At 45.5% G+C, this 12,516-nt stretch overlaps 1 long non-coding RNA gene across 1 annotated transcript in view; it reads left to right on the top strand.

Annotated features, from left to right (window-relative positions):
• The window catches only part of LOC141371387 (uncharacterized), a 45,485-nt gene extending 35,724 nt beyond the window's left edge, over positions 1-9,761 (top strand). The window contains exon 3 of the long non-coding RNA XR_012376321.1: positions 9,460-9,761. This is a non-coding gene — a long non-coding RNA (uncharacterized lncRNA). The remainder of the gene's footprint in view (positions 1-9,459) is intronic.
• The last annotated feature ends 2,755 nt before the right edge of the window (positions 9,762-12,516 follow it).

Genomic DNA, 12,516 nt, shown 5'->3' with positions numbered 1-12,516 from the left:
TGGATAATAAAGAAGATTTAGGATCATGTTTGAGCCAAACAAAATAATGTAATTTCATATTAACCAGCTGCATGAGGAGTCCAGTCACTCGGTCCAGTTTATCCCACCACCTACTCCCGATTCTCTTCTTTTCACGCAGATGTACAGTCATGGTCCTAAAACTATGGTTTCAAAGTCTGGATATTTGGGGAAGCATCAAACAGTGCGCCACTGTAGGGCTCGCCTGATCGGCGACAAGTCGGGGTCATTCGCTAGACCCACCCAAGGGAGGGGGGTGCATAAAAGCGAACCTATGAAGAGATGGTTGATAAGATACATCTCCTCCCTCCCCCGGGGCACCCCCAGTAATCCCCCGCGTGGCTTCCTGTAGGGTGGCGTTTTCCTAGGACTCCAGATATTTGTTCCCGACCCCCAAAGATCAGGACCTCAGACCCGAGCTGACATAAATCTTGGTGCTGAAGTGGGGGTTCCCTGCTCTGCTTTGCACATGTCCCCCCCCCCCCGAGAGGAGCCCCGTGCGACATGTGACACTTTGCAGACTGGCCACCTGAAGGGCAGCAGGCACTGGAGATGAGCCTCAGCCGCCGCCCCCCCCCCCCCACACGCTGTCTTCTATCTGATGTGTCCATCGACTGTCCAGCCCCGAAGACCTTGGCAGGAGACGCCTCAAAGGGACCGGAGCTCCCGCAACAGGAAATGTATTCAGCACGTCTCCTGCTCTCTGTTCTTCTTCCTGAAGGGACCACAAGCACTGCAGGGTGGCAGCAACCTGAGGCTGCGGGAGTCATAAACTCAGGGAGGTTTCCCAAGCGTCAGGATCGTAGCCGGTCTTGTCTTGCTTCACTGCCAAACGGCCACAGGAATATCGAGGGAGAAATAAACATCCCCCCATGGCAATTGTTGGCTTCGAGAATTCACGGAGAGGATGTAAGAACACAGGTTGTGAGCTTCTATTCCCTGCAGTGGTCCAGGTGCAACTGTTCATGCAAGAGGTCACCCCCTCCACAGATGACAAAGTCACCAGCGCCCCCTGGAGTTGTGCACCAGGACAGCCCTAAGATGTGACCTCTGCCTTGCTACAGGCGGCCTATCCCATGGTCCTCCCGAGAGATGGGGCTTGGGGTTGCTTGGGGCTTGACAACACGCGTCGTAGACCTGCTGGCTCTCGCCCAGATTGGTGGATGAATAGGGCCATCCATTGTGATGAATAGGCCCAAAGCCCAGTGCCACTGCACCTGCCAAAATAGAAGCCGACAGGTAAGACCTTAGCTCAGAATATTGTGATATTTTAACACTCACAAACTCTGATGTCAGTGGTAAAGTGGCCCTAAGAATCAGCCAGAATCATTTGCTGGTTCTTTAAATATATATGTATGCCAATGGAGAGAGAGAGAGAATTCATATGCTGTACAATTCACCAGTTAAAGGGTAAAATTCAATGGGTTTTAGTATATTTGGTTTTGCAACCATCCCAAATCGAATTTTAGAACAGTTTCATCACCGCCAGTGGAGACCGTGTACCTTGGGATTCACCCCCCCACATCACCTCCACCCTCCTGCCCAAGTAAACACTAATTTACTTTCTCTCTACAGACCCACCTTCTGGGCACTCGAGACAGAGGGCATCATACAATAGGTGGTATTTTGTGACTGTTTCTTTCATTTCACGTACTTTCAAAGTTCATGGTAGCATGTTTCAGTAATTTGTTGTACATTATCGTTGAAAAGGATTCCACTGCATGGGTAGAGCACAGACGACAATTTCGTCAGTAGATGGACACTTGGCTTGCTTCCACTTTGGAGGGATGACCAGTGATGCTGCCATGCACATTTATGTACAGAGTTCCTGTGTTTTCATTTCTGTTGGGTAGAAACCCAGGAGCAGAACTTCTGGGCTAGATGATAACTCTGTGTCTAGCGTTTTGAGGAACTGCCAAAGTGCTTGCCAAAGTGGCTGATCCATCCCACGTTTCTAGCAGCACTGCATGAGGGTTCCAATTCCTCCCCGTCTTTGCCAATGCTCTGTGTTCTCTGTCTTGGTGACTGCAGCTATCTTGGAGGGTGGGACGTGGTTGCTCGTTGAAGTTTTGATTCCCATTTCCCTAATGGTTATGATGTCAGACATCTTTTCGTGTGCTTTTTGGCCATTTATATATCTTCTATAGAGAACTATCTGCTCAGATCCTTTGCCCACATTTTTCAAATTGGGTTATTTTTTAAAAATCAATTATTACTGAGTTGTAAGAGGTTGTGTGTTCCTTATCAGATATAAATCTGCAAACATTTTGTCCCGGTCTGTGGGTTGTCTTATCCCTTTCTTGATGTTTTCATTTAAAGCTCCAAAGTTTTTAATTTTGATAAAGTCAGGTTTATCTCTTTTTTTCTGGCTTGTGTTTTGGTGTCATATCTGAGGAACCCTTGGCTAATCCAAAGTCATGAAGATTTGTGCCTGTATTTTCTTCTAGTTGTGGTTTTAGCTCTCACACTTAGGTTTATAATCCCTTTGAATTAATACCTGTGGATCAAGTGAGGAAGGGGTCCACTTTGTTCCTTTGCCTGTGGCTATTTACTTGTTTCAGCATCATTTACTGAAAAGACTGTTGTTTCCCACTGAATTGTCTTGGCAGCCTTTTCTAAATCAGTCAGCCATAAATATAAGGCTTTATTTCTGGACCCTCGGTTCCGTTCCCTTGATCCAAATGTCAGTCCTTATGCCAGTACAACTTTATCTTGATTACTGTAGTTTGTCGTAAGTTTTCAAATGAGAAAATGTTAGTACTCACTTTTACTCTTTTTCAAGAGTGTTTTGCTCTTCTGGGTCCCTTGCATGTCCATGTGCATTTTAGGATGAGTATGTCAATTTCCGGGGGGGAAAAGGGTAGCTGGGATTTTGTTAGGGATTGCATTGAATATGTAGGCAATGAGTCTTCTAATCCCTGAATATGGAATGTCTTTCCATTTCTTTAGATCTTTTGACCTTTTTTTCAACAATGTTTCATAGTTTAATGTGTATGAGTTTTGAACTTCCTTTATTAAATATACTCCTAATTATTTTACTCTTCTGATGCTCTTATAAAAGGAATTGTTTTCTTTATTTTAGGATTGTTCATTGCTAGTGTCGAGAAATACAAGTGATTTCTGCGTGTGGGTCTTTCATCCTGAAACCTTGCTAACCTCATCATTTGTCCTAATAGGTTTTTTTTAATTGTACTTTTTGAAATTTTCTAAATACAAAATCATCTCTCTGCAAATAGAGATGGTTTTACTTCTTCCTTTCAAACCTGGATGTTTTTGTATCTTTTTGCTCCTTAACTACCCTGGCTGAAGCTTCCAGCACAACATGGACAAAAGTGGTACAAGCAAGCATAATGGTCTTTTTACTGATCCTAGTGGGAAATCCTTCAATTTTTCACCAATAACTGTCATAAGTACAGGTTTTTCGTAGATGCTCTATCAGGTTGAGGAAGTTCCCTTCTATTCCTAGTTTGTTGAATGTTTGTATTATGAAAGAGGATTGGATTTTGTCAAATGCTTTTCCTGTGTCCATTGAGATGATCATATGGTTTATGTCCTTTATTCTCATTTTTATTATATTGATTTGTTTTCATATATTAAACCAATCTCACTTTCCATCCCAGTTAGTCATAGTATATCTTTTTCATATGTTGCTGGACTTCATTTACTAAGATTTTGTTAAGGATTTTTCATCTCTATCCATAAGGGATATTAATGTGTAGTGTTGGAGTATTTTTGTTTTTGTGATATCTTTGTCTGGTTTCAGTATCAGGGTAATTCTGGCCTCACAGAATTAGTAAATGTTCTTCCTCTTATTTTTTGGAAGAGTTTGTTAGGCATTAGGGTTAATTCTTCTCTCAATGTTCGACTGAATTGACCAGTGAAGCCATTTGGTTGTGGGCTTTTCTTCGTGAGAAGTTTTATTGCTAATTCAATCTTTTTGCTTGCTATAGATCTATTCAGATTTTCTATTTTTTTCCTGAAATGGTTTGCAAATTTCTAGGAATTTGTCTCTCTCATTTGTTATCTTGGTTATCTCTATAATTGTTCACGAATTCCCTTATAATCTTATTTTTGTGAAGTCACTAAGCACACCTTCTCTTTCAGTCTTGATTTTAGTAATTTGACTCTTCTGGTTTTTTCTCTTGGGCAGTCTACATGAGGTTTGTCAATTTTGTTGATCTTTTTAGGAACCCGTTTTTGTTCTGTTGGTATTCTATATTGATTTTCTATTCTCTATTTTATCATATTTCTTTTTTTAACTTTTAAATTCCAATTCGTTAACATACAGTGTAATATTAGTTTCAGGTGTACAATTTAGTGATTCAACACTTACATATAACACCTGGTGCTCATCACAAGACGTGTACTCCAGGACTTTTTTTTTTTTTTTTTCTTTTTTTTTACTATTTTTAGTTAGCCAGCATATAGTACCTCATAAGTTTTTGTTGTAGTGTTCAGTGCTCCAGGACCTTTTTGATTAGACAACTGAAAGACTATTTGTAATGTTTGTCCGAGAGAAAAAGAATCCATAGGAATTCTATTTTATTATATTTCTGCTCTGTTTTTTATTATTTCATTCTTTCTACTTTCTTTGCATTTTGCTTGCTTTTCTTTTTCTTGTTTGTTAATGTGGAAAGACTGGATGGGTTTGAATCATCCCTCTTCTTTCTTCGTTTTTTACTACTATAAATTTCCCTTAAGCACTCTTCAGCTGCATTCCTTAAGTTCTGGTATGTTGCATTTTCTTCTCATTCATGTTAAAATGCTTTTTGATTCTGTTAGTGATTTCTTCGTTTGCCCTACGTTATTTAGAAGTGCTTTTTATTCCCTGTCTCTGTGAGTTTCCCAAGTTTTCTCCTGTCATCAATCACTCATTGAATTCTACTGTTGTTCGAAAGTGTACTTGGTATGTTTTCAACCTGAAGCGTATTGAGGCATTCCACTTCTCTGGGGTCCCCCTTTATGGTCCTCTGGCCAAAGGTTAAGGCTCCAGTCACTGCAGCCTGCTGGCCACCTCTGCAATCAGGACTGCATGTGGGCCCATGTGGAGGAAGGACAGGAAGAGAAAAGTCTCCAGGGTTGGTGCCCTTTTGAGGGTCATAGTTCCACTGAACATAGAAGGAAGCTCCCCTCTCTGAGTTTGGGCTCCTGCTGGTCCCTTCACCAGCCACCACCTCTGGGATTGTCCGAGAGGCAGGATATGAGACAATGGGGAAAACAAGAAGAAAGAAAGAAAGAAAGAAAAGGAAGCCCAGGGCACTGCTGTGCTTTCTGGGGATTAGGAGTCCCTTTTTTTGACTTTGAGCCAGAGCTAGCAGCTTCCCCTGAGCACTCTCTGCCTGTGCCCCCACAGCTCACATGTGGGTTTCCAGCTACATCTGATCCAGGCTGCGGCACCGGAGGGAAGAATGGCAAACTCACCACCACTGTAGGACCTTTAAATCCTGGTTCTCTTCCCCAATTTGCCCAGGCTTATTTTCTTCTGACGGTCCTCCTGTAACGGTTCCATGCATTCTGTCCAGGTTTTATAATTAGACACAGTGGAAAATACAGGTGAAGTGTTACTCCATCTTATCCAGAACTGGAACCTTGAAGTGGATTTTAGAAACCAGAAGTAAAAGAGAAACACAGATTAGCGTAAAGCCATTATTTTTACTGGAGAGATATTTAAACCAACTGCTGCTAGTGGGGTAGCCACGTTTCCTCATCTACAAAGGATGGCTTATTACCCTCATCCAAATTGTATGCCCAGGCATATCTTTATCTAATTCTGCTTGATTTTAAAGAATTATTCGTATTCATTGAAATTTCCAGCTGCTTCTAGACTAGGCTGAATGAATAAACAAAGGACTCTCAGGGACGTGCTTACTCTTTAAAGGTGTTTCATAACCCGAATACTCCAGGATCCTGCTGACTCTACTGCTGAGGTCCCTCGGGGATTATCTCAAACCCACAGTCTTAGATATTAACTTCCATTTTTAACAAGAAAGTTGATGGCAATGCCAACTCCAGAAACATCAATTAAAAGACACTAGATCATATCATTAGATGCACACGTATTGACTCTCCTTATTAATTCTTTAAGAGCTGGCCTAGTAAGACACAAGGAGAGGTCAGAGAACAGAGATGCAACAGTCCCCACTTCACTGAAATGCAGAGTTCTTGCGATGGATCCTGTTGATTCCATCAGCATCAGGAGATTTGGTGCGGGAAGGGAGTCAGGAAGTGCTTGCCAGATACTTCTTTCCCAACCTGGTTTAGTTTCAAAAGCTTAAGCTCACTGGGAACATAGAGTTTGAAGAGACAAGTGAGCTCTTGAGGGAAATATGGAGACAGAGAGTTTCTCTCAGATAAAAAAAGAAAAAAAGGAACATGTCCTGGGTGTGTGGGGTGGAGGCTACAGGGCAGGCAGGGACGCTCCAAATTGTGCCCTGACCTCAGAGACAGTGGCCACATGCTGTCCCACAGATGTGGATCCCACCCCAAACCTAGTTCACAGGCAGCAAGAGGGTTTCGGATCTGAAGAGTCCATGGGAGCTGGCAGGGGGTTTCTCTGCTCTCAGCCGTCTTTGCCCCACCTGGAACTCCAAAGATGAGACTCAATTTCTAGAAAAACCCTCTTGTATTCCCACAGCCAAGTGGAGATAAAATTAAGTTGATTTAAAAACACTGAAGACATAAAACATTTCTGGCACACCCAAGTTGTGGACTGGGTTTCCTGTCCATCACCCCACCACCGCCACCAGCCAGCCACACAGGCACAATAATAAATAGTAAACAGAGACATAACCTCTGTGGAAAGGATTTTCAGCAAACATAGGAGGCTGCCAAAGCCAGGGAGTCTTATTCAGCCAAAAGATTACCGCTTGGGTTTTATTTCTAAGCATCTTTTTAGCATCGGGTTGTCACCTATAATAAGTAGCCTTCTTGCACAAGGGGTGGAAGATCCTAATTGGCCCTGGCGAAGGAATTTTTCATACATTTCAGGAGGGAAAGGATGAGCAGCATATGCAGTTACACTAATGGTTTCATTTTTAAGACACTGAGTATTGTTTATGTGCTGTTCTTATTTTATTGTGTGCAGATTAACAATTGTTCATCCCAAGTAGAGGGCTGTGTTGGGGGAGGGGGGGCATGGAGGGTGCATTTCATTTACTGGCAGCTACGAGCCTCCATGATTGGTTTTTCTCTCCCCTGCTGAGGTCAATAACCAGCTCCGATATGATTTCTGCTGAATCAGTTTGCTGTGATTTGTCTTGTCCTCCTGCCCAGTGTTAATTATATCTCCCAATGAGTGCTGGGCTAAAATACAGAGCTTATTTCAGTAGAGGAAAATGTATTTCTCCTTATTTGATGGCCCTTCCTTTTGACTTTCAGCTCCCTCTCCGTCTGTCCAAGGTCTGTAATCAATAGTCACGTGGCTCTGGGTCCTTTATCTGGGAGAAATGGGGAGACCTTGGTGGTACTTTTTTTCAGACTTCAGAATCCAGAGTTAATGTAGGGATAAAAAGGACTTTATTCTCCTTCCCTTTCCAGTGAGATGCACTCTCAACCCCTTATTTTAAAATAGTCCTCCCTTCTAGAAATCTGCTGGATTTCTCTTGCCTATCTTCTGGGAAATTTATGTGGTTCATCTTTTGGAAAGATAGTTCTGCCCCCAGGTGACCAAAAGTAAAAGCAAAGTTCAAGCAAATGACTAAAAAAAAACAACAAAAAAACCTTTTCTCCAGGAGCAACTAATTTATTGTCCAGTTCAGAATGTGAAGAGTTGCCTGATGCCCCCACCTTACCAGAACTGAAGGGTTCCACAGACCCACTGTGTGGCGCTTGGGCTTGCAGCCCTACCCACTTGAAGACACCCTAGCCTCTAGCCTGGCACAAACTATATTCTCCAGTAACGGTCACTGATACAAAATTAGGGCCGGTAGGTGAGCCTACTGCCCCAAATGCTGACATTGGGAATGAACTATGTGGAATGAAAATTAAGTTATCATCTCCGTTGACCAAAACCGCGGACAAGAATGGGCAGATGAGGTCTGCACAGGTGGAGATGACTGTGTTATCCCCGCGGCTTCACGTCACCTTTTTCTGGGTCCTGATCTCCTCTTACAAGGACACTAGTCAGACTGGATTAGGGCCTGCCTCTGGCCTCCGACCACAGGGGAACAGAGCACAATGCTCAGGGAACAAAGTCAGACTTCTGCCTTGCAGTCTTGCTCCCAAACTCATCTACCCACGCAACAACAGTTTCATGGGTTGAATTGAGCCCCCCTGCCCCCAAAAGATGTTGAAGCCCTAACCCCCACTACCTGTGATGTGACCTTATTTGGAAATAGGGTCTTTGCGAGTGATCAAGTGAAGAGGGGGTCATCAGGGCAGGTCCTAATCCAATATGACCGATGTCCTCATTGAAAGGAGAACTTCGGACCCAGACATCACACAAGAAGAGGCCACGTGAAGATGAAGGCAGAGATCGGGGTGATGCCCCTACAAGCCAAGGAACACCACAGATTGACAGCACCCCATCAGAAGCAGAGGGGGAGAGGCCTGGAGCAGACCCTCCCTCTCAGCCTCAGAAGGAACCCACCCCAGAGACACCCTGACCTCAGACTTGTGGCCTCCAGAAATGGGAGACAGTACACTTCGGTTATTCAAGCCACATCATTTGTGGTGTTTTATTATGGTGGCCCCAGCAAACTAAAACACACAGAGGAACTGTTTTTAACTTGGATCCTTTCTGTTCTCTGCTTAAAATTCACCATCACACTTAGGATAAAATCCACCCTCCTGACCAAGGCAGACAAGGCCTGTGTAGCCTGGCCTTTGATGACATCTACCCCACTCTATGCCTGTTCCTGAAATGCAGTGCACTCCAGGCTCACTGGACCCCCTTCCAGTCCACAGACATACCAGATCCTCTGCTGCCTCAGGGCCTTTGCACCAGCTGTTCTTTTCCCAGAGCTTTTTTTATCATTCTAGTTTCAGTGAAAACACCACGCCCTCTAAGAGGCCACCCTGACAAGCACATTTAAGACAGACACTCCCCAGTCCCCCAGGCCTGTCCCAGCCCCTGTCCTGTTTCATTTCTTGCACAGAACTAAGTGTGGTCTGAGATTATCTTGGGGATAAAAGACCTGAAAGGAAACACACCAGAATGTTACCAGTGGTTCTCTCTTGGGTGAGATTATGTGCAGCATGATTTTAACTTGCTGCTTTCCAGAGCTTCCACAATTAACATGTATTATTTTCTGATCAGAAAAGAGACAATGGCTGCTTGGAAACATGGTCTACAATTTCTGGGCATGTCTGCCTTCAGCCCAGTGCTGTTGACCAACTGAACATTTCCCTTCTAGGTGGTTCTCCAGCAGAATCTCCTTCCGGATGATTGTGCTTGGTTATAAAAACATTTGCTTAGAATTCTTTGATTCTGTGTCCCTCCAGCCAGAGCGAGGCTGACCTCAGTGAGTTGTCTGTGACCAACAGGATGAATTGGAAGTGATGCTGTGTGACTCCCAAGGTCAGATCAGAAAAAGCCCTTACTCTTTGGACGCTTGCTCTGGAGGCTTCTGGAGGAAACCAGGTGCCATGTTAGAAATACAACAGCTCTGAGACCACCATGCTGGAGAGGCCACCTGCAGGTGCTCCGGCCCCCAGCTCCATCGACCGCCAGCCTGAGGAGTGAGGCCTCTGGGTACTCCATCCTGGATGCCCGTCCCCACACAGTCCTCGGACTACTGAACATCAGCCACCATCTGGTGGCAACAGCATGAGTGACTCAAGTGAGAACTGCCTTGCCAAACTGTCCCCACCTTTTTGTCCCACAAAACCACAAGCAAAATAAAATGAATTCTGGTTTACTCCCTTGAGTTTTGGGGTAATTTGTTTTTACAGAAACAAACTATTTCTGCACAGAGAAACAGTGATTTCCTAGTCAATTCAGACGGCCTGGTAATGCCTGGTGCTGCAGGAACAGCAAGGAGGCACACCCAGGGGTTCCTGGAGCTGCGACAGGAAACACTCCTCCAGGACGAGGCCGGCCACCGGGTACGGTAGGTCCTGCTGGATTCCCTACCTCAGTCAAAGTTACATGCCCCACCCTCCCACACGCTTCAGACCTCGGACATGGGGCAGGCTTGGCCACAATCCAGAGGACTTGGGGCTGAGTGAGGCCATGGGCAGGAAGGACTTAGGTGGCTCTCACCCAGCAAGGTGAGACTCAGCACCACGCGTGTGGCTCCTTCAGCCTGCCCTTGCTGTGTGACATTTTCGCTGTGTTCCATTGGATTCTGAGAACCTGCTGGGGAGTCTTTTGCCAAGCAGCTACCACAGCAGAGTGGAATCCACAAGGACTTTGGGGTCAGACAGCTCTGAAGACAGTCCAGCTCTGCTCTGCTACTTTACTGGGTGTGCATTTGGCTTTGATTAAGAGAAAATGTGAACAACCTGGGTTTTTAAAAGAGAGGATTATTTTACTCTCAGAGATCTGGAGTAGGCAGTTGCTGGCATTGCTTTAGCTGCTTTAATAATGTCACCAGGGCCCCAGGTTGTGTTAAGTCTGAGGCTCATGATTTTCCTTCTTTCTCCCCTTTCCTTCCTTTCTCTCTCCCTTCCTACCTATCTTCCTATCTTCCTTCCTTTTATCTCCTCATGGTCACAAGATGGCTGCAGCAGCACCAGATATCACATCTGCTAACAAGGCAATGAGAAGAAGTGTGAGAAGTCATATGAGCCACGATTCCCCCCTCCCTCCCCTTTTTTTTTTTTTCCAAAAAGCAAAAGGCTTTTCAGAGCCACATGGAGCGGTGTTTTCATTGGGTTTCATGGGTCGGAACTGGATCTCATGGCTCCCTCTAATGGCAGGAGGGACTGAGGAATTGGGAAACAGCTTTGTCACAATTGTCTTAATCATAAGTCATCACTTGGGGCTGGGTGCGTTGAGGCCTTAAACTCGAGTTCCTGTTGGCTAGGAAGAAGGAGGCAGTTAGCAGTATCCACCCAAGCCACTTGACCACTTTCATGTCTTAGTGACTCTGAACAAGACACTCGAGGCCTGTGAGTCTCAAGTTATTTACCTGTAAAATGGAACACCCCGTCCTCAGCATCCAGCAGGGCACCTGGCTTACTGAGCATGTCCTGAATGGAAGCATTCCTGGAAGAAAGCCATGCTGCCTTATCGAAATGCGTCGCAAAATGTCTCCAGTTAGCCTGGTTGGAGGTTTACATCATGGGAACGGAAGTGTTCACAGTTCTGGCCCTGAGACCAGCAGTCCGCTTCAGAAGGAAAACAGGACAAATCTGCATGCTGCAGAGAGAATTTTGTGCTGCAAGCTGGAGTGGGCTGGAGACATCAGATAGGAGCCATTGCAGCCCCGACGGAGTCTCCCATACCTCTGCTCTCTGCGTGTCTAGGACCCATGGCCACTGCGCCCAGCACGGGTCACCAGGGCCCACGGAGATCTCTGCACTTACTCAGTGCCACTTACACATTCCCTTCCTGGACTTTTTTTTTTTTCTTTTTTTGTAGGATCATTACCTATGATCCTAGGAAAGGTGCACCTGGACCAATTTCCGTGCTGGAAAACCAGTTCACATTTTGCCCAGAGCAATGTTACCAAGGTTGTTCCGCTTTCAGCCCTAACTCAGATGCATTCTCCCCTCCTTGTGGGATCCTGTTGTCGTTAGTCAAGCCGATTTTCTGCCGCCAGCCTAAATTGCTACTTGCTGCAGTCTCTTCGCCCCACAGATAAATTCCTTTTACCACCGTCTCCCGAGAGGTTGTCCTTGATTCCTAACCAGAATAAAGTGACTCGTTAAACTAGTCCATTGCCTTTCAGAATGAACATGGCCGCATAGACCGTTTTTTCTATGTCTCCTCCTGGAAATCATACATAAAGAACAAGGAGAACTTAAAAACCCCATAAACCCCATTTTCAGGGAAACCAGGAAACAGAGAGAGTCCACAGACTTCAGGGTACGTGCACAGACTGACAACCAGCCAGGACGGATCAGAACTAACCGTGCAGGATGGGGGAGGTGGGGAGTGAGGGGGGCTGGTGGCGGCTGCATGTCCTAAGATGAAGGGGTTCGCCCCAAAACAGGGCAGACGCGGGCACGAGGCCGGAAACAGCACTCTTCTCGTCTGGGCCACAGAAGCACAGGAAGCGGGTCTGTAAAGATTGGAGCTGGTGCTTAGGAGAAGTAGCCTAAGGAAAACCCACTCCCATTGATGAATTAATTCCGCTATCCCTCAAGGACCTCCTGCTGACTGTCCTCCCAAATTCTTCCTTTCCTTGTTCCAAGTTCATGCTGTTTCAGCCAGGCACAGGGCCACCCACGGGGAGACTATGCCTCCCAGACCCCCTTTCAGCTTCAGGTGGTCCTGTGACTATTAGAGGCCAATCAGAGGCCTGTGGGCAGAAGCGACTCTCCCAGCCTCCCTCTCAGCCCTTTCCGGTCATGTGACTACTAGAGGCCAATCAGAGGGCTGTGGGCAGAAGG

The sequence above is a fragment of the Callorhinus ursinus genome, unplaced genomic scaffold (genome assembly GCF_003265705.2).
Source record: "Callorhinus ursinus isolate GAN/ISIS: 27379988/994484 unplaced genomic scaffold, GSC_fseal_2.0 scaffold70, whole genome shotgun sequence".
Lineage (NCBI taxonomy): Eukaryota > Metazoa > Chordata > Mammalia > Carnivora > Otariidae > Callorhinus > Callorhinus ursinus.
The sequence above is the reverse complement of the archived record's forward strand: the minus strand, read 5'-3'. Positions and strand labels throughout refer to the sequence as shown.